This window comes from Cygnus atratus, chromosome 2 (assembly GCF_013377495.2).
Source record: "Cygnus atratus isolate AKBS03 ecotype Queensland, Australia chromosome 2, CAtr_DNAZoo_HiC_assembly, whole genome shotgun sequence".
Classification (NCBI taxonomy): domain Eukaryota; kingdom Metazoa; phylum Chordata; class Aves; order Anseriformes; family Anatidae; genus Cygnus; species Cygnus atratus.
Window position 1 is genome coordinate 150,320,361 of NC_066363.1, and position 25,510 is coordinate 150,345,870.

The following is a 25,510-nucleotide window of genomic DNA, read 5'->3' on the forward strand; positions in this document are numbered from 1 at the left end:
CACCCACAGCTCAGCCATATAAATGCACTGACGTAAACTAGCTATCACTTCCCCAGAGATGTTCCTACAGCTGCCTGCGTCTAAGACCCCAAAAATCTTTACATACTCATATTTTTATAGGATAGCTTACTTTTGGCATTTTATTCTCTAAACCAATTCTCATTGTGCTTCTAGGTTCAGAATGAGCAGTGAGTCCTACTCTGTTGAACTCATTTTGATTAGACCTCCCTCCCCAAAAGATGTACATAAAATTAAAAGTAATTTAAAAACATATACCTGACCCTTTGCTTCCATTTGAATAGGGTCAGGAACAGAGCATTGAACCAAGACCCAGGGACCAACACTGTTGACAGCATGAGACGCAGTGAACATCCCCAAGGATGTGGCCAAGAGAGCGTGGTGGTCACAGGGGGTTAAATTTTGTCATGGTGGGTGGCGGAGCTGGTCTGCCCCACATGGGCAGCTTCTCCTTTGGAGCCAAGTTTTGGCTCTCTTGTTATTTTAGCTGATTAGATTAATTTCCTGGATGAAGTAAGTAAGTGACATTAATTATGTTATATTACCAATATGAGCTGCTGTTTTAGGCCCTGCATGCATTTAAAAATATTTTAGATAATTTCCTTTGCTTGAAGGTTAGTGCACAGAATTGAAAACTTGGGCACAGACATGCACACAGCGAGAAAAGAGGTGTGGGTGATATAAATTTCATGTTTCATTGGAATATGAGGCTGTTCTTTTTGCCTTAGAGTGTTCTTAATTAGTTTTTCATTATACAGGAATTGGTGATAGGATAAATGTTATCCCCAGAGAAAAGCTGGCAGCATCTCGATTCAGTCATGGTAGGTGGGAGTTGCTGGTACCAGATCCAAGTTTCACTGCCCTTTGTACACCAAAAAATGCTGTGATAGATCTATAATACACTGTATGAAGCTTATAGGTTGTTTAGATTTTTTTGTTTGTTTTGTACCATTATTTTTCAGCCAGATCAGTTTCCTTATCAACATTGCTGCCTAGCTTTAGGAAAGGAGGAAGCAGCATTTTCTGGGGGATAATTTGTTCTTGAAGCAACATATACGGGGAGCTGAGAAGTGTGAGTGTGGGCTAGTGGAATTGGTCCGCTGCTGCTTTGGGTGCTAGACATCACCTGTGGCTCTGCAGGCTGAGGTACCTGGCAGGGGGGTTTATCTGCTGCTATATCCCTTCTGCTGGGGCACCCGAAACCTGTTCCCAGGAGGAAAGAAGCTTCTGCAGCAAAAAATTATCTTTCCCTCTTTCCTTCGTCTCTCCCCTCCCCAGCCTCTACAGAGCTAGTTCTAAATCAGTTGCATTTTGTCAGCATAGCTGGGGCTGTGGGTGTATTTTGGAGATGTTTATATATATTCATTTTAATTTTCTTTTTCATAATTTTACAGGCTGCAAGCAAATCTTAAGTATAGATCAAGCCAAGGCAAATGTGAGATGTCTTGGTTTCTTGCCTGTGGAAAGGAGCTAGTATGCCTGTGGCTGTGAGGATGGGGAATTTGCAAGTCCTGGATATGGATCCCCCCCCCGTGTGTTTGAGATTTAAGGGGGAAAGGAAGTCTTTGGATAGTAAATTGGAATATATATTTTGTAAATACTAAACCATTTCCTTGTAGGGAAAATCTTCACTAATTTGACATTTAATTCTTTAAATTTTTAGCCACCTGTAGTGATACAGACATTTTGCTGATCTGGAATGCAGACAAACCTTTTCCAAGTCAAATAAAGCACTTTGACATAGGTTCTCTATAATAACCTGCTTGATTTCTGCCTTCAGTCTCTATCTCAGACAGCCTGTTTAGGCCAACCCTGCTTCTGAAGTGATCTCACCCGTGATGATACGATGATAGCAACCCCTGGCATATGAGCAGGCAGGGACAGTGAGTAAAGAATAAATATCCATCCAGTTGGGCCTGGCCAAGGGTCTGAAATGAGAAGTGCAATGAGATCTTTGCAAAGATCTCTCCCCCTCCCATTACACTAAATCTACATGAAATGGAGATGCTGATTTAATTCATGCATTCCTGGCATGTAGAAATGTCTAAATACGAGTGCATTAAAGCAGGTGAAATGATTCCAGCAGCTTTACTTGGGGGGAAGTGCATTATTGCTGTGAGGCTTTGATAGAATGAGGGCAAACTTGTGTAAGATGCCAACGCTTCCTGTTCGCTCCGCATTTGCATAATTCTCAATGCCTTCACAGGGCTCCTCGCTTCCAAATGTTTGTCCAAACATTAAGTAATCCTCAGGAACCTGGGGCTATCGGTGGCTGTAGTTTCTGCTGGGGAGGATGGGGAGGCTTTCTGATGGGGTTTTGCTCTTCCAAGAGACTGGCACGCGGCTGCCAGCGCCTGGGACAACCCGGCCGTGCACAGCAAGACCTGCCTAAGCTCAGGCTTGTTATATTTGAGAGTAAATTCAGGTGCTGCCTTAATTTGGATTAAAAGATCAAAAGGTAACTCCTGGTTATTCCTGAACAGCTGTGGCTGGAACATTTTAGGGGATTTACCCAGCATTTTTTTTTGTTTGCGGTGGGATGGCTCATGATTTGTCCCCAGATAGTTGCCCCTGTGGGTTATGGTTGCTGGGGGACTGCCTGTGCTCAGTCTTTTACCCATGTAAAAGTGCCAGTGGGATTTATTTCAGCCTGGGTAAAGCCTGTGCTGCAGCCATGCCTGTATACAGCCAGGTTTTCCTGCTTGCTTGGCTGAGAGCCTGAAGGCAAAGCCAGGGTCCCAGCTTTACCAGGCACCTCAGATGGGCTCAGCAAACAGGCAAGTTCAGGCTGCAGAGAGGTGAGGGTGTCCTATCCTGTATAAACCCTCTGATCCCGTGAAAACCCTCTCAGTCCCCAAATCAGGCATTGCATTAGAAGGCAGTGGAGTACAAGGAATGAATCAATTCGCTCATACTGTTGTGTAGCAGCCACAGGGTTGTCCAGTAGGAAATGGTGTCACACATTGGCAAGGCAGCAACCGCATTTACTGCCTTAATTGAGATCTGTTCATTGAAAATCTGCAGCTGAAAGGCTAAACTCTGAATGTTGTTTTTATCTAAACACACAGAGCTGAAAGCTGGAAACCTATCAGAGGTGCAGGCAAATTATCTGAGTGCCTTAGAAAACAAATGGCTTGGAAGAACACTGAGTGGTAATCTCCAAAAACATCCCCGAAAGAGATGGAAGTATTTGGGGGATAGGAAACTGGAGCATCTGCAGGGGGCTGCTGGACAGTGGGAGACATGGAGATATGCTGGGTGGTGGTAGGGACAACCTCTGTCTTAAATAGATGAAGATTGTATGGGATTTGTTGTAGCATGTACAGGAAGAACATTTGGTGACTGGTGAGAGTGGTGGAGCTTTGCTTGTCATTTAAGTGATGGCAAAGGCTAACAACAGTCAGGCTCAGCTGAAAGCTTCTGTTCTTGTCGTGGGGACAGCGCTTAGAGGAGTGGGTAACATGCCAATGTCTCTGTCACTGTGTGTTTTTGTCCCTGGTGGCAGTTTGAGCTTGGTGTGTAATTCGTGTCAGTCCTACATACACAGCACAGTGCTGAGAGGTGAGTCCCTTTTCTGTGGAAACAGATTGCTTCTGTCCTCATTGCTGTGCCTGTAAAATCAGGTATATAATACTTCTTTTCTCTTCAGCAGCCTTTTAAACCTCTGGCTTGCTGGAGTTTCCTGTCCCATGCCCAGAATGAGTTCCCAGCTCAGTGGATGGCTGTAACAGTCATGGCATGTAGGTGAGAGAGGATAGGAAAAAGACAACGAAGAGATGCAGCTGATGAGCGGAAGAACACGAGCGCACAATTCTGCTGGGACCATGAAGGCTTCTTTCTTACCCTCACGAGAAGCCAAGGGGTATAATCTCATTAATAAATTTATCAAGCTGCATCTTGAGGCTGATGGGGCCGCCTGCCCCCCTGCGGCTGGAGCGCATCCAGAGCTGGGCACAGTTAGGGACCTCTTTGCTCCAGCCTGAAGTTGTTCATAGACGGCTTATCCTCATTTGTTCTTGTGGCAATATTGTCCTTTGCTCTTTTTATCGGAGTGATTTAAGCTAATCTTATCCCCTCAGAGCCAGGCAGGTTAAATACAGCCAGCTCTCTGCCCTCCCTCGTAAGGGTGACTCCTCATTCCCCTTCTGCTCCTGGCAGCTCGCTCCTCTGGTGGGCTCTGTTTAAATGCATCCTTCTCGAACGTAAGCTCCCAAATGGGGCATCTTGGAGGCAGGGTATTCTGCTCTTACTGGTATAGCCTTGTATCTTCTTTAAATCTGCCAGAAATACTTTGCCCTCTGACATTTGCCAGTCGCGTTGCCCTTGAAGTCCTACAGTGCTGACATCCCTGGCATCTGGCAATGGCCATGGCACTCGGTGGTAGGGGTGCAGAGTTGGGTCTTCTAATTGCTAAAGCCTAATGCTTGGAGAAATGGGGGTGTTGATCCCAGTCCACCCGCAGAGCATGACAAAATTTCTAGTGGGAATGGTCTAAAACTGACCTTCCCCCAGCACTGGAGCCAAGCCCCAGGCTTAGTGTCTGTATGAAAGAAAAAGCATGCAGTTCCTAGAAGGAGCTGCTATTGAAACTTTATTTTTTTGTGTTTGAGTCTTCTTTTCTGGGATTGTTTGGCAATACAGGGTATAAAAAAGTACATTTAATTTGATGGCATTTTTTTTTTTTTGTTTTAATTGTGGTATCGATGACTAAGAAGATCCAGTCCTTGTGATCTTTTCATTCATAATAGACTTTCTGCTGATAAGATTAAAATTTTACTTAAAGTTTTCTGCAGACCAGCAGGTGCTTCGGTTATTTGTTTAAAGCATTTGCATCTTTTTAATGGGGATGACAGGAGCTGAAGTGAAGCACTGAAGCTTTCAGGCAGTGCCACGGTTCACCTGGCTTTCAAGGGGCCCCCTCTGCACCGTGGGTTTACAGCAACTCCAGCTACCCATGCAGTGAAGTCGGGACCAGCCCCTGCTGTAGATGGTTAAAATTGTCTTTTGCAGCAGCACGGTTTGAAATAGGGGTGTACTCTGCTGTAAATAAGGGCTTTATCTCTGGGAGAAGTTTATCTATCCAAGTTGTACTTTTGGTGGCTGTAATTTGAGGTCCGTCTCTCTGGCTTGCCATTAGAAATGAACAAGCAGCGCAGAACGGATGCTGACAGGGCCCTTGCTTTCCATGCTTCGTTTCATTTGTGTGGAAGGGAGGAAAAAGAAAGAGAAAAGCCAGCAAAAACAAAAGCAGAATTTCTGCTGCAGCTGTTCGAAACAATAAATGAACCACGATGTGATGTTGTGGGGTGTTTTTTTTTTTATTATTATTTTTATTTTTTATTTCTCATTTCCTCATCCAACTTTATTATTTCTCAGTCTTGGCAGAGGGAAGGACCCTTCTTGAGACTTGGTTCTTTGCCTCAGTGACTCACTGCAGCCAGGTGTACTCTGTTTACTAGAGTGCAGAACCTGCCCGTGCCTCGCTGCTTCCCCCCGCGCTGCGTGCCTTTCCCTTTGTGCGGGGTTATCCGTCCGGGATGGTCACGGGAACTTCCCTCTGCAGAGCCAGCACTTGAGCTGCTGAATAAGGGAGCCTGCAGTGCAGTCGAGGTCAGCCTGCTGCGTAACCGCAGTGACGCAATACACAAGGTTTTGACTCACGGGAGGTTCGCCTGGGGTGGCTGAAGTGCTTGCAGACCCAGCCACCTGTGCTGCCCTTCTCCTGGAGTTTGCTCTGGGACACGTGGGAAGGGAGAACATCACGTGAAGCAGCTCAGACCTTGCCATGCCTTGCAACTTGGCGTATTGAAGTCACCTGAAATGGGTTACTGGCAGCAGTCTGCTCTTTTCTAGGAAGAGGAATGAAGTGGAGAGCGGTGGGTAGCAAATACCTGAGCTATATCACTGGGATTCACCTGTGGCAGGGAGCCAGCACCCTCCTCTACTGCAAGATGTGAAATTTTACCCTGGTGTGAGAGTCTGAGTAGGTCTGATGGGGCAGAAACACAGTAAGAAAGCTACCTGTGAGATAATTTATCTGCATAAAAATTAATATATATCTGCATAAAAATACATAGTTGGTTTCATCAGTGACCCTGTGGTTATGTGGACCTGTAAGGGCTGTGGCAGGTGGTCTCAGGGCAATGCAACTGCCGTGGTAGGGGTTGTCATCTCTGTCAGCTGTCTGTTCTGCTTCCTGGAGGCCGCCAGGCTTGCCACTGGTGGCAGAAGGGGAACTGCTACGGGTTGCAGCTGATGAATGAGTTTAAACTGTTGATTTAAGCTGGAGAACGCAGCAGGTCCTCTGTGTATGCCTGGTGGGTGATGGGGGGAGCTGGGTGCAGGTCTGCTCGCCAGAACATCTGAGGTTGGAGGCCGGATGCTGAGCAAGAGCGGTGGTTGGTTTTGATCCTGTCTGGTGATTCCTGTGTTACTATGTTTAAAAACCATCCATTTCACTGCCGGGCTCGTCACACACATCACATGCAGGGTTCAAATTCTGTGGAGTTATTCCTGGTTCCTTTAGATACGCAGAGCTGTGATGCTTGCGTATACTGCCTAGCGTGCCTCGGGACATCCTAATGAATAGGACTTCATTGATGCAACTGGGGCATTTAAAGTGACGGACAATAAACTCCTGCAGGCTTCCAGGTTGTGCATGTCCACGGGGATACTCGAGGGCTTGGATTTAGAAGACAATTTCATGGGTTTCCAGAGGTCCATTGCTGCAGGGGCCTAACAAGGCAGAGGGCAGCAGGAAGTGATGATGTTAAGGCAGTTGAGGATCACAAGGTCTCTAATCCCCCAGTGCCCCACAAGCGGGGCTATTTATGCCTCTTCGTTCCACTGCATTAGGGTCAGAGGAGAATGGACTCCTGCCGTCCCCTCCCAGTCCCACGTGCTCCCTTCAGTGGCTATACGCCATCATGAACACTAAAAAGAAAGGAAGATAGGATGCTGTCACATAGGCTCTGCTGCACTCATGCAGATCTCTATCAATGTGATGGTTTTGCTTAAAAGAAAACCAGAAATCTCCCTTTTTGCCTGGTGCTGAGTGATGGTAGTGCTGGCACAGGAGTAGCGTATGGAACATGTAGAGGCTGTGCATGTTCCCAAATCTGCCGGAGAGCAGTCAGACCTCCACAGGTAAAATAAAAATGTGCTCAGAGTAGCTGTAAAAAATTATTTCTTGTTTGCAACAAGTTATTTGTGTCCAGCTTGAGTAGTCAAATGAACTAAGGTTGGCAGCTCTGAGAAAGGGTAGTTCTGAGAGAGTGAATTCTTGCTCAAAATTGACTTTTGTCCATGTCATTGAGAATAAGAGTTACAAGCTAAGTTAGGCTTTCTCAACTCAAGGCCAAAACTTAGTGTAGCTGTGGAAAGAGCAGGATGGCTTTGGCATATTGGGATATGAACATGATGCATTTCCTGGTGGTAGGTGTTGGGAAAGCCTGCATCTGCTGTAAAACGAACAAATCTTTCCTTGGAAAAGTTCTCACTGAGATATTGATGATGGACACATCTCTTGATAAACGTGACTTCACAGATCGTGTTTTCAGCCTCATGGAAAAAAACGGAAAAGGTATCAAATGTGTCAAGCTATTTAAAGGACAAGTCTGAAGGTTTGAAGGTAATGCATTCTAAAAATAAAGATTAAAAATGATTTTTGAGCTCGGGCCAGGTTATTTCAAGATCGAAATCAAGGCCACAGCACTCTAACTCTCAGTATGGGTTTCCAGGTCATTTTCATTGGCTTTGTTCATCTGTGCTGCTTTTGAGGTAGGAAAAAATGCTAATAATCTGCAAGGATCTTTACGCTCTCTTCTTGAAAGCATGTTCTCAAGGAGTCCTGACTCTTCTGCCAGTCTTGTGATTGCAGGCCTACGTTGTCTGGTGCTCTTTTCCTTTGATACATCAATTTACCCATCGGGGGGAAAAAAAAAAAAAAGAAATAGTTATGGTGCATTTTGTATGATCAAGACTGTTTTAACTTTTTTTTTTTTTTTTGAGGGTGGTGACGTGTATGTAGTGACAGTTTGTGGAGGACTTCAAAGGGACACTGAAGCACTTTTAAAAGACAGCAAAAAATATGATCCCAAACCTTCAATCTAAACCCAGACAGGCAGACCAAAAACTTAGCAAATAACACCTAAGGTAATTTATTGGGTTTTCTGACATCTCTCAGGCTGCCTCCACCACTTCTGATGCATCAGAGGTCCATCCTGATGGGTGGCAGAGCTCAACTGAGCACATCATCCTATCCAGGAAGAGAAGGACATGTCTGCGTGGCCGGAATCGCTGGTGGTGCAGGCAGTGCCCAGGGTGCTGCAGTGGGAGCTGGAGCTTGGGTACTGGGGGAGAAGTGGAGGAGAAGTGGTCAGTCACTACTAACTGCCACTACATACACATCACCACACCAAAAAACAGTCCCTGACCTTGGCAGGGGTGTTGCATTTGGATGATCTTTAAGGTCCCTTCCAGCCCAAACCCTTCTACGATCCTGTGGTTCGCATGAACAGCCTCGACCAGCGAGGGAGGCAGGGAGAGCGCTTTGACAGACTCGACATCGGGTCTAAACATCCTCCTGATGGTAGCTCCTGGCAGCTTCCCCTCTGGTTGATGTGTCTCCCATACATTCTTCATGTGTGGATTGCCAAAGTCCAGTCTCCCAGCTCCCAGGTCCCAAGTCCCTCACGCTTTCCCGGACGGAACCGGAGCTTTCCAACATGCATCCCTGGTGCTGCCCTTGCTATGCTGTTTCCCCATGATCTCCCTCTCTCCAGAGCCCCCTGGACAGCCTGTTTTTCCCCCGCTGCTCTGGGGGATGGCTTTGGCTATAGGGTTTTCCCCCCTACCATTGTTCAGCTTGCCGGGTCCTACGAGGACATAGTGAGGCAGGTCCCTGGACTTGCCGGGGCAAGCAGCCGTGATGGGCTTGTTTTTCCGAGGTAATGTTTGATTGGGAAAGCAGCTCCGCGGATGTAGGTGAAAGGTGATACGAGCACAGCACTGCCGTGTTCCCGGCTGCGTCCTCGGCTTTTTATAACCTCGCAGCATCACGCCGCAGCTCCCAGGCTGCTCCCCCCCTCCCCATGGGCTTGGGCTGTTCTGGGGTCGTGGGACAGATTTTTGGGGACTGGAGAAGCACAAGGTGGTGTCTGAGTGTGCGGGAGTGTGAGGTTTGTTGGGTGGCAAAGGTGTCTGAGTTGATATCCTCACTGCCGAATGAGCCCCACCGGCTGGGTCAGGGGAGGGCAGGAGGTGCCATCTCCTTCAGAAGAGGCTGAATAAGTTTACTCTGCTCTATTCACTTTTATTTTTATTTTTCACTGCTTGTGAACCCTGAATGATGAAATTCCGTTGTTACAATGCCACTTAATTATGATACTCCTGATCTGCATGAAAATATCCCCTACTTCCTTCTCTCTTTCTTTAACCTTGGGACCTCCTCTCACCAAATAAATCCCACGGTTCGATTAGGTACCGTGTGGAAAAATATCTCCCTTTATCAGTTTTGCGTTGGCTATCTTATGTAAACAGGGAAACCTGTCTAGAAAGACCACTAACGTTTGCTCCTGCATAGTCCCTGAGAGGAGGGCGTTCAAAGGAGGCAGGACGTTGGCAAAAAGGTTTCTTGAGCAAGTGGCTTTTAGAGGGAAGAAATTTCAAATAGTCCAGGCTGGATCGCACCTAGGGATTGGAGCTGCTGTAGCTTCAGTTAAGATTATATCTGCCTGCAGTAATCTCTCTCCATTCCTGGGATAAAGGATGGCCATCTACATGAAAACAGATCTGTTTGCCTGCCATACCCCTAGAGCAGGTTGTGACCATGAGAGAGAAGTGCTGATTCCACTGAAATTAGTGGAGAAACCTAAAAAAGGACTCTCAGTCCTGGCAAGGGCGAGCAACAAGAATTCAGCCTTTCTTAAGCATCAGATTTACCTTCTTACACAGGTCCTGGGGAGGAGGGAGAGCAGCTGAGGTCCAAGGCAGCAGCTTTTAACAGCCACCCCTTGGCCAGCCGTTCAGCAGGGGTGACAGACGGACCTGCTTTTGATGTTAATGTCCTTGCACAGTAGGTAGGACACAGCTGGGATTTGACACGTAGGTGTTTGGGCAGACAAGCTGGTGTGCCTTTCTCCACCCTGAGGCTAGAAGCCCGTATGCACATTTTGGCTGAGGCTGAGGCAGGGGAGCCGTGGAAGCGGTGGTTGGTCAGCGCCACACTAGTTGTATAGACTTCAGGCATTTTCCCTCTGGTCCAGTGAGCTCAAATCACCATTAAACAGCTTTTTATGACCCTACTGATTCCTTTTTGGCGGGAGCAAATCAAGGAGCACTCACCTGAATCACTCTCTTGGCAAGGCTGCAGGGGCAGTGCTTCCAGTAACAGGGCCACGGCAAGGCGCAGGTGGACAGCAGTGCTTCACGTGAGGCGTGTTCAGAGCGAACCTTGCACCTGGCAGGGCATTGCCATCTGTAAAAGAAAAGAGACCTTTTGGACTCATAAAATACGCTAAGATTCATGGGGCAGTCCTTCTAGGCGAATACAGGATCTAGCTGCATTCACGTGGAACAAAAGGTATGTGGCTGGGAATTCCTCTGATGCCTTTAGATGCTAATGTAGTAGCAAAGTAATCCTACCAGGTTTTATTTATTTTTCTGGCCATTCTAGTTTGAACACCAACAGGTGGAATTCCTTTCAGAAGCAGCATGCAAGCTCTTCAGAAAACTTGAGCGTTAAACATTTAAGAGCCTGGACTGCATGACACAACGATATAAAAATACTAGCGGTGGATAAATGCGTGAGAAGAGGTGCAGGACATCACCAGTCTTAAAACGTAAAATAAATAAATAAATAAATCTGAATTGCAGGAAATGGGGTTGGTTTGGTGAGCATATTCAGGCATCTCAATCCCAGGGCAGGCCATGCATCCCTCCAGGTGAGCTGGAGCATGGTGCAGGAGCAAGGGGAGGCAGCTTAAGGGACAAGGACAGTTCCCCGGATCTCCCTGCCATTGTTAGGCTTTGTATTAATTCAGGAAACTCAGAGGGGGTTGCACAGAAGTCAGACACACTTGCAGGCAATCTTGGGTTTTTTGTGTTTGTTTTTTCCTCCCCTTGGCGTGGCTACAATAAACTTGACCGAGGACAGATGCGAAGCAGGAGGAAAGCAAGAGTGGTGGAAACAGGCTGAGCGGACTTGGTTTGGTCAAGAGTATTAAAACCTTGACAGGGAGTGATTTTAGCAGGAGAAGGGGGGCTTTGCGGGTATGAGACGTTGAGCAAAACCTCTTTTCACAAATAGGAAGGGAAAGGGCAAGTAGAGATGGAGACCAGTGCCTGACAGGAATCTTTGTACCTCTTCCTCCAAGCAGAAGAGGGACTCTCCTTGGCAGAAGGATGAGCGCTGGGCTGGAACTTCATAATGCAACTGTACTGCTGCAATAAATAAAATGTTTCCATGCTGGATTTAGTTAAACCAACGCCACATCTATGTTTGGATGAAGCTTAATCCTACAGTTATGAAATCTTTCCTAGTAATAATATTTTCTTTCACCTCAAGAGGGTCCTGAGCTAGTGCCCATTGACTTCACTGCACTGCACATTAGAGCTGCCTGTAACAGCGGGTAGGCATTTATTTGGCTTTGCCAGCAGCTGCTGAAATGAGTCAAATTATTCCATGGGCTTTGGTTTGACTGAAAACACTTTCTGTTATTATTTACGGAATATTGAACATGTGCCCTTAATAAATGGGAGTTTAAAAAAAGTAACAGGAAAATGGGGCCTGATCTGCCAAAACGTCTCTGGACTGCTGTTCCCAGAGATGTTTTGAAGTCTTCACCTCGGCTGCCTTCGCTGCGCCGTGTGCCAGCCCGCAGCATGTGGGGCTTCTCCTGGGCTCCTTGGGGCTGCGGGTGCATGCCCAGGCTGCAGTGCAGACCTCAAGCCAAGCATGACAATGCTCAGAGAAAGCAACTATCGCTCAGCTCCCATCCAGGTCTGGGAGGAGGAGGCAGCTGCTGAGATTTAAGCTTTAAAAGGAGCCAAATACTATACTTGAAATCCGCTGGCCGTAGAAGGGGTGATTTACAGTGATCTAATAATGTCTTTTTCCTTCTTGGCCCTCAACCCGTTGCTTCTCTTTGCTTTACTCGCACACCCGCTACAAACACTCTCAGCAAAGAGCAGTGTTTGGTTTCCCTGCAGGTTGGTGAGCTGAACCAGTTCGGAGAAGGGCCCATGAATTGCCAGATGTAGTGCCTGGAGGGTGGTGGAAAGGAGCAGTGTGGTAGGAAATGTTCCCTTCTTGCCTTTGTGGACCAACAAATCAATTTGCTGGACCTGAAGACGTGTCAGTCTGGTGTGGCTTCTGCAGCAATCAGGCTTGGCCAGCACTGGGGTCTTCTGCTTAGTCTTGGTCCCACCTGTGCCCGTGGGCTGTACCAGTGCCCTCAGCCCTGCCATTGTGGCTGCAGGAGCCGGCACGTCTGTACCTTCTGGAGTTGCATGTGTGCTTTTTAAGCAGCATCAGTGGAGGATTTGATGGTGTGAATTGCAAACCCAAGTTAATGGAGGCATTTCAGGAGGTTGCAGTCATGGGGGGTTGATGAAAGCCAACGTTAACTGTGAAGGAAATGCCTCGTGTTGGTTGGTTTTACATTTGGTGAAAATAAGGAGTTGGTGTCTGCTTTTTTTTTTCTTTTTTTTTTTTTTAATGGGATCTAATTAATCTCACTGTTAGCCACTTTTATAAGTTTAGCACAACTCCTTTGCTCCTGGAGAGATATAGTCACATGAGAATTTCAGCGTTCGTTCAACTATGAAGCATGGTTTGAGCCTTTATGTTAACAAAGCAAATCCTGAAGGCTTAAAGAATAGGTCTAACGTAAAGAACCAAAACAGAGTGATCGGAAGGATTATTTTTGTACCCGCAGCAGTGCCTGGCGGGGGACCCCCGCACCAGGCTGCGCGAGATGCAGCCCAGCAGCCCTGGAGATGGAGCAGCAACTCCCTCTCGTACCTGTGAGAGCTCTTTCAGGCCTTTGGGGCTAGACACGGGCTGGCAGGAGAGCTGATGGTTTCCTTATTGCCACGTGCCTCTGCGTAAGGGACCCAAGGAAAGAAAGAGGCTCTTGTTGGAGCCCGCCGGCAGCGCGGGAGGCGAAGTGGTGCCCGCCTGGGTGTGAACAGAGGGGCAGGGATGGAAACCTGGGCGAGTGCCAGCGGACGGGTAAATACCAAATGTCTATTCTGTCGTAAGGAATTAAAAGAATTACAGAATTAAAAAGCCAAAAAGGCTGAGGCTGTGTGCTAATTAGGCTCCCGCTCAGGGTTATCTGTAGCTTATTTTCTCCGTCGGACGGGGACCGTGATCACCGCCTGGTCCCTGTGCCTTTATTATAGCTGTTGCACACTCCGCTGGGCATAAGTGAAACTCCAAAGTAATTGCATCTGCGCGAGATACAGAAAGTGCCTTTTGTTTCTTTTGCAAGTGGAGGAGTCAGCTGTTTGGGAGGGCTGTCCTCCAGCCGTGTTCACGTAAAAGGGCTTTTCTGTGCAGCTGAACTCTTTATCATGCCCGATCTGTGATTTGGGTCTTTGTCACGGCTAGTGATTGCCTCCCACTGGCTTGTAACATGCGCAGAGCTGGAGAGTCACCCAGGCCTTTTCAGAATAATGAATTCCCAGCCCCTTTCTTCTCTGTAAGGGGTGATGTGACACTTAGCTTGGGCTATTGCCCTAGGCAGCCTTGTCCCAGCCGGGTTGCTGCTTCAGATGTGTAGGTAGATAATGTGTTTCGGTAGCTTAAACTGTTATAAGTGGACATTCTTCTCTTTCTGGATACATTTAATGGTAGAAATGGAAGAAAGTGCTGGTAACACTGTAAAATCTTTACAAACATTAACCTTTCCAATTCCTTTTAGTGGGGAGGAGAAGCACTGTTGTATGATCCCCGTATGTTGATGGCCAGGTAGCAACGATCTGTATCTGCTGTCGAGCATCTCCTGGCTCAGTTGTTGTGAGGTTACCAAGGCAAAACCAAATTCAGTCATTTTACACCCATTGCATAACTTCTCTATCTCAGTGTAAAGCCATGGGAGACCCCTCCTGTAAGACACAGCTGAAGTCCCGCTCCGTAAGCCAAATCAACAATATTTGTGGCTCCTGGCACCTCCGTCAGCCCAGGGTCTTCCTGTCAGAAGGACGTTGCTCACAGAGCTGTACTGGCAAAGACTTCTGGAGGTGTGGTTTGCATTGAGGAAAACACTGCTTTTGCCCCACTAAGTTTGGAAAAATGTCCCAAAAGGAAGAGTGGGCCAAAGAAAGCAGAAGCATAAGCCCCAGTAGTGCTGACGTGGAAGTGCTTTTGCCACTGTTGCATGTTTTGCTTGTTGAACTGTGTACAGCAGCCTCCCTGTGAAGAGTCTGTGATGTTCACAATAGGATGAACCTACAGACACTTCATTGCACTTCACACTAGTGCAAGCCTGCGATAAGTCCACCCATGTCAGTCACTAGTTTGAGCTGGATTGAGATACAGACCCAGTCATCAGATGTAGTTGTCCTAAGATGTGTGTGTAGGACCAAAATGAGTCTGAAGAGCAAAAGAAAAGGTAGACACGAAGCATTACAATGAGGATAAGGACTGACATCCTGCAAAGTATTGCACTCCTTGTCCTTGCTCAGCTGCAGCAGGCTCTGCTTTCCTTGGTGGGTTTTCAGAGAGGTGTTAAGAAAAGCGTTTGCTCACTTCTAAAACAGTGTGATGGCTTGAGTTGTGCGATGTACTGACAGCAAGCAGTGTGACACCCTCACACGTCCTTTTCCACTGCCTTCATTCCATAGCGCTGCACAACCTGCTACAGGTGCCGTGCCCTCCTGTAGCTCTCGAGGCCCCCATAAAACACAGGAGATGAGATGTAGCTGGGACTGGTGTGGCTGTGCTCCGCTCCTCCTGCAGGACTTGGACCTTGGGACCTTCCCCTCTTCTGCTGAAGAAAAAGCTGAAAAGTCTGCGATTGCTCTTACAACATGGCCAGTAGTATGTAGGGGAGTGCTGGGAGATGTTCCCCTGGAGCTGCTGTGCTTCACTCAACCAAGCTGACAGAGGAAGGCCCTTCCTCCTCCCAGTTGCTGTTCATGTAGATGCACAGATCTTGACTTTTCTTTTAGTAGTTGATGGGTAGAGATTATTGATTTAGATCAGAGACTATTTAAAGCAAACAAGCAAAAAAAATATCCATTTCCTCTTCCACTTGAAGAGGCACACCTTATCTCTGCAAGCTCAGCCTGGGCATCAGCATTTCTATAAAAGAGCTTTAAAGCCAGAATCCACAGTCCTGAGAGAGCAGGAGAAACAAATTGCTGTCCCTTGCTTTGTATTCTTGTGCATCAGGTGTACGAGACTGATTTTCCCCTCACATATATCCTACGCCAGCAGCATTTGGGAACTGAGACGTCCTTGCTTCTGTGTAATGGAAGTGGGCAGCTGGAGGGAGGACAAGTGGATTGCAGCTCCCCTCTCATCATCCACACCCAGCTACAGCTGTAAGTGCAGGAGAGGAGTGGTTTGTGCTGGGCTCTTGCACAGCTGTTCTGAAACAAAGGGGGAAAAAAAAAAAGGTTTTTAATGAGTTAGTTTGTTCATTGGCTGCCCTTTGCTTTTGGTGCATCACTGAGTAGTCAGGTTTCTACTACTCAGAGAGTCTGATTGCATCTCAGGCAGAACTCAGCCTGAAATGGTCATTTTTGATAGATTTTGTATTTTTCAATGGTCTTTTATTTTTTTCTGGGTCAAGCAGTTCAGTATCTCTTGAGAATGACACTAATGCATTGCAAAGCACCTTTTGCAGAGAGGAGGAAATGTGGAATGCTATTTTTCTTATTAGAGGTGATTTTCATAACATGGAATAAAATGATTTTTCTTGCTGCTGTCATCTACTAGGTTGGGGAAACATTCTTGTCTTGAATATTGCAAAAAAGGCTAATTAATATTTCCCTTACAATTTCTTCCTTTGGTCTTTTCTATGCAATGGTCTTCCTTTTATTAGGGGAATATCTCCTCCCAGTCCCCATTAGGGAACACTAACATTTTTCTCTTGATTCAGCTATATCAGCTGGTGCAGATGGAGCAGAAGCTTATTAAATCTTACCCTAAAAATGATCAAGATGACATCAGATACTTAGAATGTTAGATTGTGGGGCATTTGCATAAAATTGTGCTTTTTGTGTTAAAAACCCTTCAGGCTTAGAAGAACAGTGCTGCTCAGCAGTGTTTTTAAATAATGTTCGTGCTCATGATAATCATCTGGAATCTTTTTAAAATCATATAATTCTGACATGCATTTTGTGTGGAAACTTGAGCTCTAAAACCAGTGTCCTCGGTCTCTTCTGGGGTGTTGGTTCAGGTTGGTTGGCAGATCCGTACTGAGTGGGGGTGAAGAGTCCTGAATGGGTGTGAAAGGGAAGGATTTGTGTAATAATACCTGAAATGGAACATTTAAGTGTATGTTTTAAAAAGTGCACTTCCACATGGAACTACTACAAGAAACAGTAGTTCTTGGAAGTGTTTTGCTGTTTTGTTTTATTGAATGATTTGTCACTGGGCAGAGTGTAGGATGGAGATCCCAGTCTTGCCGGGGAATCTGGGACGTGCTTGTGTTTCACCTTCGAGCCTCTTTTGGTTGGTGTTCACAGAAAAGAATTGACTTAAAAAGTCAACTTGAATGAATTTGAATTAATTGACTTAAAAAGTCAATTCGAATGAAAAATGGTAGGATGGGACATGATAAACGGTTGTGGCCTTTACCTTGTTTTCCTGTGACACTAGTGGGTGGTGTTGGTAGTAGGATGATGGTTGGATCAGATGATCTTGAAGGTCTTTTCCAACCTTAATGATTCTATGATTCTATATAATATAAACAGTGGCTTTTGCAGTCCGTACGAGGGTATTTCAATGTGATGCACAGAGGCAAGATTAATGACTTCTGGGGCTAATGAGCAGAGTGAAGCCATCTCCTCCTGCCTGGCACTGCTAGTTGGGTGTGCATGTGCCTTCACCTGGGAGCAGGCTGCTGGAGCATCAGCAAAGTGCCCTCCCCTCATGAATCACAGCCCAGCCATGGCCACATTTTCTGACCAAGGAGCAAAAGCCCTCACTCTCTAGAGACCACTTGGAGGTGGCTCTTGGCCAAGCTTGTGAAGCCATCAAAATGAGTCAGGTTACTCCAAGAACTTGACATTACTAAGTGAGGTGGGAAAAGTAGCCTTTACAATTTTGTTGGCTGTAGGGAGAAGCACAACAGAATATTTAAAGTGTTTTGGTTTAAGGGTTGTGTTGGTTGCCCTGTTATAAGGACATAAATATGATGGGTAGACAAGCACACTGTTACTGGTGTCCTTCCATGACTCCATGAAGTAAACAAGTTCAGACTGCATGCCTCCTCACTGATGAAAAACACAAGCCCTGTTGACCTGGAAACCCCTGATATTGTGACTGAATGCTCTGCCAGGTTCAGTCTGTAGTTCTTTTCGGACTCTGAGTTTGAGAGCAGGGTGGTAACAGTTGAGGAGACTTTTCAGGGATGACCTGAACTGATTCACCAGCTGGATGCTGTTGCAAGGGACAGCCTGGACTCGATCCTGCCCTCTTCTTTCTAGCTGCTCTGGTGCTGAGCCATCTTCAGCTTACCAAACTGGGAAGAAACCATTCCCCCTAGGTGGCTGGTGCACGCAGTGGTGAATTGTATCTGCTCCTTGAAGGAGCCAGCCAGGGCATGAGCTGACCTCAGCAAGGTTAGGGGCAAAGGGAGGAGAGAGCGGGGACGGAACTGTGTCCTGTGGTGACAGCTCTTGCTGTCTCATCCCAAGCATTGCTGACTTCCAGCAATTGTACCTGCAACCATTTGCTTAAACCAGGATGGAGAATATCTAGAAAAATATAGAAGTTTTGTTTTCCTTCTTTTCCCCTTTTTCTCTGCTGGGTAATGTTGACTTTGAGGAGGAGACTCTGCAGGTGGACATGTGTTTCTGCACGGGAATATAGTAAAACCATTTGGGGATGTTGATGCTGTGTTTTGGAGGGGTGAGCTTGGTGCATGTTGGCTGAGTTGCCTGGTGGATGGGAGAAGTGGAGACAAACACCCCTGCTTGTTTTTATGTCCATAATAAAGTTACCACTGCAATTACTACTACATCAGATAGTGAGGCTTAACAGGTCCCTCACTTCACTTAATTCACGTGGCTGGTTTGTACTGAGCATGCTGAAGTGGAAAACAGCCCTTTCCTTAAAACAAAAAACACCCTTTGTTTTTTGAAACAAGCCATTGCACTTGGGACTCTAATGGTAAATATTTAACAGGTGGAACTCCTTATTCCTTTCTCTTTTCCCCTGCATTTCTTAATTAGCAACGAGTCTTTCTAACTTGTTTTTCATTGGGCTATTAATCATCTGGGGCTCTCCTTGGGCACTCTTCATAGTGCTTTGCTTGCTGCTGTTTTCCTTCAACTCATGTGACTCCTTCTTGCTGTCCTTGAGAAGGAGCCGTGGGCTCCGAGCACTGCTGTCTGTTTTGCGGCCTTACTTGTTTGGAACCGAACGCGTGCTCAGCGCGTCATGTTCCTCCGTGTGGGTGATTGAACTGTGCCCTTGTCTGTGAAAAGTGGAGTTATTCTTCATCAGCGGATGAGAAGGATGAATGTGTTTCTCCAGTGCTGGACCGTGACTTGCAATATGTAGACGTACTGCAGGGCTTTGCTACCAGCCAACTGCATGACCTTCAGTCAGTTATTTAGGTCGAGACCTGCTGGTGTTAGGCAATGCTTGGAAGCAAACTGCAAGGCTCCCTGACTTGAGAGAGCAGCAAAAGGCTGCTGAAAGCCTGGAGTGCAGAGAGCTGGAGGTGGAGGTAGGGTCTTCGGAGCAGGCAGAGTGCTGATAGCCATAATGACCCGATGGATTTTAAGGGCAAGTGGAATGAATTGGAAGCCTTTCCAGGTTTTTCTCTGGCCACAGGAGTGTTTGACTTCCATCTGCATCCCAGGCTGGGACATCCCATATCTTGTCCTCACAGCCTGGAGTGGAAGGTGGTGAGCACACCATAGAATCATTAAGGTTGGAAAAGACCTCCAAGATTATCTGGTCCAACCATCCCCCTACCACTAATGTCGCCCACTGAACCATGTCCCTAAGCCCCACGTCCAACCTCTCCTTGAACACCCCCAGGGACGGTGACTCCACCACCTCCCTGGGTAACCCGTCCCAATGCCTGACTGCTCTTTCTGAGAAGAAATGTCTCCTCATTTCCAACCTGAACCTCCCCTGGCACAATTTGAGGCCATTCCCTCTAGTCCTATCTGCCATCCCGTGAAGACAGATGCTTAAAATGAGCATTAATCATCTATGTCATTGGTTTATCAGTTGTCCCAACCCTCACAGCCTAACTAGAAAGGGATGGACGTTTTTGTAAAAGCACAGAGCACGCGGCCACCTGCCCATTGCTCCTCCATAGCCTAGGGTCCTGCTGCTACCCATCTGCCTTTGCAAGAGGGAGAGAAGTAAAAGGAAGAAAATGGGAAAATGATGATTTTGTTCATTTGGCAGTGAGAACTGTTAGGCTCATCTCCTGGGAGAAGTGGGTAATGTGTGTTGAGTCTTGTAGTTTGCAACCTAAATATGTTGGGAAGATACCGGATTTCAGTGAGTTATGGCATTATCAGTCCTACTGGTGGCAATTGCAATTCAAGTTAGCTTGGGTTGTGTTAAGACTGCATCTTTCCTGCAAAGGAGGCATTTTTTTTTGTATTCCCTAGTAAGACGAAGTATTGATTGAAGGCAGGTGTCATACTCAAGGTGATGAAAATATGATCAAAGTGAGTGGAATTTTATTTAAAATAAGCATGGGTTTCCTCAACGCTTTAAAGAGGGGAAAAATGATGTCTTTTGTTCATTTAATTATTCACTTCACTATTTCTTATTTTTTATATCTGGTGACATTTCAGCTGTTTGAGGAGAGATAGGACTTTATTGACACAATTAGCAAAACAAATTATTATCACACCTTTTTTTTAACCCTGTGCTATTTAATCTATTTGCTTGCACTTTCATTACTCATTTGCTTGGTTACGTTACACAATGATATCACCTTTCCTGTGCTGCTAGAGCTGAAACAAAGCAAAAAAAAAATCTTTTGGCTCTGAGCTGCTCTCTGCTGTTTTTATTACAAATGAACTAGAAAGCAATGTTGGGCAGAGAGTTATTTGAGTTTCTTTTCACTGCTGGCTAGGCATTATTTCCGGGCCTGGCAATTTTGGCTGTGTTTGTGTGACAGTTTTCCTATTTCACAATAACAAACAAAAATCCCGGCAACTTTATTCCCAGCACAATAATATCAGATTTTAAAAGGAAAACAACAAAATAAAAGAATTCCAATGGTTTTATACAATCAAATGACTAGAATCTTTATGACTAATTCCTTGGTATTTTGAGCCATTTTGCCGAGAGGTTTGTATTTTATTTGGATGTGGAGGCAGGCAGTGTGCTGTAGCTGGTAGGAGGTGCAAATACGGTTATTTTACTTGAGAGCTGAGATGTCAGAGTTAGGATCCAGCTGATCCTAACATTGGGATGTTCCCTCCACCTTGGCCTAGACCCTAACAGTGTGCTGCTACCAGCTGTGGGTGGACATTTTTTCTTTGAAATTAGGAAGGCAGGTGGTCCACCACAGGAAGAGCCTGTGCTTTCTGCAGCCCCATGGCTGCTTTTGTGTAATAACTGTTCCCTTTCCTCTCTCCGAAGGTTCCAGCCCCATGCTTTCCACCACTCTGGAATAACATCTGAAGGAGCCCAGCAGCACGGTCCTTTCCGTAGCTTCCAAGGATTTTTAGGATCATGGGATTTATGGACCCACAAAACCCTCTGGAGAACATCAGCTGCGGACAAAAGCACTGGGAAATTCCTACTGTCTTTTTGCCCTTTGTTTTCTCCCGTGTCACCGAATTTGGGAAGGAAGCATCTCTGTCCTGAGGATTATAGCAGAGCAGTTACTCGCCGTCCTTACTGGAATACGGTTTCTCAAGACGGAGCGATTATTGCACAATGCAGGATATTTTTTCCCTTTTGCAGAGCTGTTCTGGTGCGGCAGTCGTCATGTCCAGCAGGTATGTAGATGTTTCTCTCATTTACCAGCCACTTGGGTTTCCTGATGTTTAGGAAGTGAATCATTTTGTTTCTTTGTTAGCCTCAGCTAAAAGGTAAGACCTTTCCACTGTTTGGCACCGTGCTCTGAAGATGACTTTTCCTCTTTAGGTCGCAGGCTGTATTTGAAAGTTTTTTTCAAATATTTGAATGTTTGAGGTTCGTGTGGATCCCAACCTGGTGCTGCATGCTTGGGGCATGCGGGAGCTACCGGGTGTGACTGTGGGGGATTTGGGGAAAATGTTTGAAAGTTTTGATGCCTGCCCTGATCCTTGCATCTGAGGAAAGGGGTGGCTTTAGCAGCTCATTGTTATGGCTCGTTAGTCCTCCTCCTGGACCGCCCCTGGACACTCAGCCAATTACTTGGCGTATTTATAACTTGGAGCAAACACCAGCTATGTGTGAACCTGCTTATCAGGCTTCGTCTTGTAATTTCAAAGGAGATGGTATGAGTGTTTAATCCATTTTTTCTCATCTTAATTTAACAGTATTTCTGCTGAAGAATAGCATCATTTAGAGGATGATTTATCCTATAAAAAGGAGATGGCTTTAAATTTCAAAATTAAAATGATTGCTATTCAATATAGACATAGATAACTTAGAAATTGCAGTGATAATTACGAAATTTACATTTTTATAATCACAGTGACTTAGATGTTTTTCTGAAGGTGACGATCTTTTTTAAATTTTCTTTAACACCAGAAGTGGATCATTCTGTTGGTCTCTGGGGGTGTCAGTTTGCTGTGAAAATCCTAATTTTGACAATTGCACTGGCAGTTTTGGGAAGAATCTGCTCATGTGTGCTGATGCAAAGAATGCTTTTATAAATGGATAGAGAATAGGGGAAACAGCTCTTTGAATCTAGCTTCTGGGTTTATTTATTTCTACTATACAAAGAAGAGGTGCTAAAGGGAAAGTGCTGAAAATGCTGCACTGTACATTTTTTCGTGCATTCCCATCAGCATGTGTGAGGCATTAGAAGTTTAATCTTAATGCTTTGCAAGCACAATTTTATATCAGATTAAAGGAAGGAAATGGAGCTGGGGGTAGAGAGTGTGCGGGGAAACAAAATTGGTTGACAAGCTCTTGAATTTGGTGAGACCTGTAGGCCAGACTGAGATGGCAGACGGAGACTGAGAATAAAAAGGTTCTTTGCCTTAGCTAGCAGGAAAGTCGAGTGCTTGCTGTACCTCTCATAGAGACCAGAGTTTAACTGCGAGGAGGTGAAAGCATCATGACACCAGTAAACTGGGGAAGGTCGCATGTGTTGCTTGTGCTTCGTGCTCTCTGGGGGGCTCTGTGTCGATCTGGTGGCCTGCAGGCTTTGGGGCAGAGGCATCCCCACGTGCCAGGATGCTCAGTGTTTGACTTGAGCTGCTGAATTCCCATCACTCACTTGGCATGTTGCAATCTGGCTCAAATGGCTTAGAAAATACGCCAGAAAATAATCGCATTTCTTTTGCATAGTGAAGTGCTTCTTCCGTACGTCTGAAGGCAGCTTTCTCTGATAGCTGAGAGGGAAGAAAGGGAATTAGGAAGTCTGTTTTCTGCAGCTGACTTCTCCAGTGACCCCAAATCTATGCCTCTGGTAAAGTCACCAAATAATGTATTTTCTTGTTTCATTCCACATGCGCAGGGTGATATCCCTGTGTATGGTAGCGTTTAGGTTTCCTCTCCTCCCCTAGCTTTAGGTCCTTGAGCACATGGAAGCAAATTACCAAACCTAATTGAATGCTGGTGAAGTCCATGGGGCCTTGCAGAGCCTCGTTCCGCTCTTGCTGCGGCTCTGACCTGTGCCTGATGCTTGGCGTGCCATGGGTGCCACCGCCTAGCAGTCCTGGCTCTGGTGCCTGGGCTTGAGAGCTGCTCCTCCATCCCCGCGAGGGTTTTGCTCAGAGCCTCCTCATCTTCTGCTCCGGCTTCATAAACAACTGAAAACTCAAGCTTGGGCTCTTCCATTACTTGGATCTCAGCCATTCATTCAGGGCTGATAGTTTCCCTTCCTTAACCTAAACTAACTTTAAAGGGTTGGCAGTGCCCGCTGTGTCCAGAAAGTTGTTTGGCCCATTCCTGTTGGTTATTTCCCGATCACAGAAATTCCTGGTGTTTTATTAACCAGCTCCTAAAAACTTCTAAGGCACCCAAGACAGAGAGAGATCACTGGAAGTGTGAGCTTTCTAACTACTATTTAAGTAAACACGGTCGATATCTGAAGTCCTTTCCTTTTTTACTTCTGCGGTGAGCTGGTTGATAGTGAAGTTGCAAACCAGTTCTCCAGTTGTTACTGTAGGATGTGAAAAGATTCTTTGTCAGCAGCGTGCTGCAGCAGCATGAGCTTTATCTTTTGTACATAACGAGGAGCTTGGAGCCAAAAAAAAGACCTAATTAGAGCCTGGAACACCTGCAGAAGACTTAGAGTGTATGTGGAAAATGTGTTTATTGGTCTCCTCCCAGCCCTGTTGCTCAGCCTTTCAGGAACAGCATCTCTATAATTTGATGTGAGTGAGTTCCCTCGGTTTCCTCTTTGTTGAAAGAGCAAAGTAAGCATGATCGCTGCTCGTGTACTGGATTCTTTGTGGATCTGCAGTGTAAGACAGGGCGTAGGCTTCAATTCTGGAGTGCCAGCGGTGCTCAAGTGTTCCCCATGAAACAGGTTTTCGGCTGGTCTGCTCCTGTGGTGCAGTCACCTTGGTGCTTTTGCAGATGCATGTTTGGAGACCAGCCAAAAGCTGTGCACCCGCACGTCATTTAGAGCTGCCCCAGTGTCGCTTCACACCGGATGAGTCTTCACTGGCACTGGGTGTGGAGAAAATCTGCAGTGGACATGCCCCAAACCTTTCGTTCTGTATTGCCAGTGGCAAACACAGTCCTGCCAGTCCCGTGGGAGCTGTGGGACTGTGCACACCCGAGCCTGGCTGTGTGTGCAGGTGGCGCAGGTAAGGGAGCTTGGCAGAGCTGGGATACAGCTGCTACTCGGTGCATTTCACTGGGCGCACTGCTCACGCTGTGTTGTGTTGCTCTGCATCCATCCTGTGTGTGTCTATGGACAGAAGCATGTTATTAATTAATAAAAAAAAAAAAAGCAAGCTTCAATTTGTCTCCTTATGAGGGTAGTGTATATGAGTGTGCAAGTTGGTGTGTCTCAAAAGCACATAGCTGATTTGGGGATTGCAACAGCAATATAAAAATTGTGGCTGCGCTAAGTCGGCGTTACCCGCGGTTACGTGAGAGTGAAAAGCAGCCCTGGCACGTTGCAGAGATGCTCCTGCCATGACTAACGCCGCACTCTCACTGGAGAGGAATTTATCAGTGCCCAGCACAGACAAACACTGAAATTGCAGGTTTGCAGAAGTTTTCACATCTTTCACAGCTGGCAGCAAATACAGGAATTGCAAGTATTTGTTGGTTAAAGGGGGAAAAAAAAACCCTCAAAGCTATAAAATAAATTTGACAATGCACATTTTTTTGTGTGGAGTCTTACTTTCTTTATGGCTCTGTGAGCTGAACGTATTGAAGCTCAGCAAAGGAAGAGGATTTAATCTACAAACTCCGTCTCTTGCTTGATGGTTTCCTGCTTCTAAAAATGTCTCCCAGTTCTGTGGAATTGGGGCTGAAACTATTTGCAGCTTTCAGTTTGTGGGTGCCTACCTTACCACTTCAGCAAACTGGATTTTCAAGGGTGTGGGGGAGTAAATGTGCTGTTAGAAGTTTCTTATCTCGGGTGCCAAAAGTCGATTTGCCATTATAAAAAATACTTACAACTTAAATCCTTGAATTCACTTCTTGCTCCAGGACACCACTTGGGGAAAGTGGAAGTGCTGCTGATGGTGAAATTTTGCTTCGATCTTTCCTTCCCTGTCCTTGCTGGTGGATTTCGAGGAGAACAAGCTGGGGGCGAGTGGTGCTCGTGGCCCCTTCACTCTATTTTTTTTTTTTTTAAGGTCTGGAATAATCGTGCTAGCATGTGTTGAATGGTCCTCTGTTTATTACTTCAAGATGTTTCTTGGTGCTTTCCATTGACAAAAGCGTCGCAGGGATTACTTTCGGGGTATAACTCGTCCTTAATGTGACCTTTGCTTTTGCTGTGAATGACTATTTGCAGTTGCTGATTTAGGATGCCCAGTAAGTACTCGCTGCTTATCCACAAACTCACCGTGCTGCTCCAGATTGTCCTTAGGAGGAAACAGTGAAATACCACCACATGCAATATTGCTACAACCAGCAAGGCAAGGATGTCAGCTTGGCTACGGAATCCCTCGTACTACATTGCAGGGCTCTGCGGAGGTGTCGACA

At 46.1% G+C, this 25,510-nt stretch overlaps 1 long non-coding RNA gene across 13 annotated transcripts in view; it reads left to right on the forward strand.

Annotated features, from left to right (window-relative positions):
* LOC126913161 (uncharacterized) overlaps positions 1-25,510 on the forward strand; it is a 75,511-nt gene that overhangs the window by 23,471 nt on the left and 26,530 nt on the right. For 11 of the 13 annotated variants that reach the window (XR_007707766.1, XR_007707774.1, XR_007707775.1 and 8 more), the window contains one exon: positions 20,819-21,180. This is a non-coding gene — a long non-coding RNA (uncharacterized LOC126913161). Of the gene's footprint in view, positions 1-19,875; positions 19,894-20,603; positions 20,697-20,818; positions 21,181-25,510 lie in introns of those variants that run through there. The other 2 variants (XR_007707773.1, XR_007707772.1) reach the window with 2 other exon arrangements.